Source organism: Eschscholzia californica, unplaced genomic scaffold (assembly GCF_041429995.1).
Source record: "Eschscholzia californica isolate CP2 unplaced genomic scaffold, dmEscCali1.0.p SCAF_5, whole genome shotgun sequence".
NCBI lineage: Eukaryota > Viridiplantae > Streptophyta > Magnoliopsida > Ranunculales > Papaveraceae > Eschscholzia > Eschscholzia californica.
In genome coordinates this window covers 35,735,397-35,738,565 of record NW_028238472.1, presented here as the reverse complement: position 1 = coordinate 35,738,565, position 3,169 = coordinate 35,735,397, and the positions used below count along the sequence as shown (strand labels likewise).

Genomic DNA, 3,169 nt, shown 5'->3' with positions numbered 1-3,169 from the left:
TCATTCTGTGGTGGCGGTTTTACTCATAAATCCGCCGATGATTGCATGGCTTTTCTAGAAGATCTAGCTGAGAAATCCCAGCAATGGGAAACTTCTAGAGGACCTCCTACTAGGGCTAATCCTACTCCGAATAAAGCTGGCATCTATAGAGTTGATGAGTCAGATCTTAAACTCGCCGCCATGACGAGAAGGATAGAAGCCCTAGAACTTGGTCAGCCTAAAGCATTCAGGGAGGATCCCACTCAAGTCATGAGTGTTGGAAATGAATCCATCTCTTATCCGTGCTCGGTCTGTGGAAACCCATCTCATACTGGAAATAAGTGTACCCTATTTTTTGTTCCTGACGAGAAAGAGCATGCTAACGCTTTTTATCTAAACTCTAGGCAAGATAACCGTCAGAAATATGATCCTTATTCGAACACTTATAATCCGGGTTGGAGAAATCACCCCAATTTTTCTTGGTCAAAGGGTCAGGGTCAGGGCCAGATTAGTAGTTCAATGAACCCTCCTGGGTTTAATGCTCCTAGGAATCCTTATGCTCAAAACCAGGGTCAATCTAGTACCCAATATCCTTCTCAGAACAAAGAGTCTTTAGAGGAAACCATGAAGCAGCTAGCTAAGGCCCAAATGGAGTTTGCACAACAGACCAACCAGACTATATCTAGTCTAAGAACCGAGGTAGGTCAACTTACAGAAGCCCTTAGGCAGAGAGAACAGGGTATATTTCCTAGTCAACCAGAGCCAAACCCGAAGGGTAAAATGGACCAGGCCAATGCAATAACCACCCTTAGAAGTGGTAGGGCAATTGACAATAAGGTAGGAGTTCCCCGAGATAATGAACAAAACTCTGAACCACCAACCTTACCAACTAGTACCCCTAGTAAAGAGCCTGTGAAGGCTCCTGAGTCTGAAAACCTGCCCATTGTACCTGAGCCATATGTTCCTAGAGCCCCTTATCCTCAGCGTCTGGTAGAACCTAAGAAGAAGTCTCAGTTTGAGGAGATAATGGAAATGTTCAAACAGGTTAGTATCAACATTCTATTATTAGATGCTATTAAACAGATCCCATCTTACGCTAAATTCCTTAAAGACATATGTACTAGAAAGCGTAAGATGAACGTGCATAAGAAAGTCTTCTTGACTAATCAAGTGAGTTCTATTATCCAACAAACCCTTCCATCTAAGTACAAAGACCCAGGAAGTCCTACATTACCATGCACCATAGGAGAACATGAGATCGAACGAGCATTATTAGATCTAGGTGCTAGTGTTAACCTTCTTCCTTACTCGGTGTACTTACAGTTAGGTTTAGGAGAAATAAAACCCACTCCTATAGTTCTCCAGTTGGCGGATCGGTCTATTAGACGACCACGTGGAATAGTGGAAGATGTTTTAATAAAGGTCGGTGAATTCATCTTTCCTGTAGATTTCATCATCTTGGATACCGACCCTGTTCGTGATACCCAGAGTCAGATTCCAGTCATTTTAGGACGACCATTCTTAGCTACATCTGATGCTGTCATATATTGTAGGAGTGGACTCTTAAAATTGTCTTTTGGAAACATGACTGTAGAGATGAACATCTATAAAGCTGGACTTTTTCCAGATGATGTTGAGGATTTTACCGAGTTGAATCTGATAGATATGGTCGTTCAGGATTCTTTACCTGAAACTTTATCCGAGGATCCCTTAGAAACACTGTTGGCTCATTTTGGCTTAGACTTTGATGAGGAGGGAAGTATCAATGAGGTAAATGCTTTGCTGGATTCTACCCCATTACTGGATACTGATAAGTGGAAAGCGAAAGTTGAACCCCTCATTTTGTCTAAGCCAATTGACTCGCCAACTTTAGAGACAAATCAACTATCATCTACCAATGAGTCCTGTGGTCCATCTATCCCAGAGTTGTCTACATCCACAGAAAAACCACCTTCCTTAGAATTGAAACCCTTGCCCGACAATTTAAAGTATTCGTTTCTAGGCCCATCTGAAACTCTACCTGTCATTATTGCTTCTGAGTTAGAAAAAGAACAGGAGAGTAGACTGTTAGATGTCCTTAGAAACCACAAAGAGGCCTTAGGGTGGTCAATATCAGATTTAAAGGGTATAAGTCCTTCTGTTTGCATGCACCATATCTACCTAGAGGAGGATGCTAAACCGTCAAGGGAAATGCAACGTAGACTTAACCCTCACATGAAGGAGGTAGTTCGAGCTGAAGTCCTGAAATTATTAGGTGCAGGTATCATATACCCTATTTCAGATAGTACTTGGGTCAGTCCTGTTCAAACTGTACCCAAGAAATCAGGCATTACTGTCGTCAAGAACGAGTCAAATGAGTTAATACCCACCAGGATGACCACTGGGTGGCGTGTTTGTGTTGACTACAGGAAATTGAACACGGTCACGAGGAAAGACCATTTTCCTCTTCCTTTCATTGATCAGATGTTAGAGAGACTAGCTGGGCATAGCTACTACTGTTTCTTAGATGGTTATTCTGGCTATAATCAGATTCCTATAGCCCCTGAAGATCAAGAGAAAACCACATTTACCTGTCCATTTGGAACTTATGCTTATCGTCGGATGCCTTTTGGGTTGTGTAATGCACCCGCCACTTTTCAAAGATGTATGATGAGCATATTTTCAGATATGGTAGAGAGGTTTCTCGAGGTCTTTATGGATGATTTTTCAGTCTTTGGCTCATCATTCGATCAATGTCTGCATCACCTCACACTTGTGTTGGTACGATGCAAAGAGAAGAACTTAGTTCTTAATTGGGAGAAATGTCACTTTATGGTTCGCTCAGGAATAGTCTTAGGGCATGTCATTTCTGAAAAGGGCATTGAAGTAGATAAAGCAAAAGTTGAGTTGATAAAAAGCCTCCCAGTCCCTAAAACGGTCAAAGATATTCGATCGTTCTTAGGACATGCTGGATTTTATCGGCGGTTTATCAAAGATTTCAGCAAGATATCTAGACCTCTTTGTAATCTTTTGGCAAAAGAGAACAAATTTGTCTTTGACGGTCCTTGCTTAGAAGCCTTTGAAAAACTGAAACTTATGCTTACATCCGCCCCTATTGTTCAACCTCCCAACTGGAGTACTCCATTTGAGATCATGTGTGATTCATCTGATTATGCCATTGGAGTCGTGTTAGGTCAACGTGAGAATAAAC

General features: G+C 41.7%; 1 pseudogene; it reads left to right on the top strand.

The window, feature by feature from the left end:
• Positions 1 to 262: 262 nt before the first annotated feature.
• LOC147538877 (uncharacterized) lies at positions 263 to 2,395 on the top strand (annotated as a pseudogene).
• Positions 2,396 to 3,169: the final 774 nt, after the last annotated feature.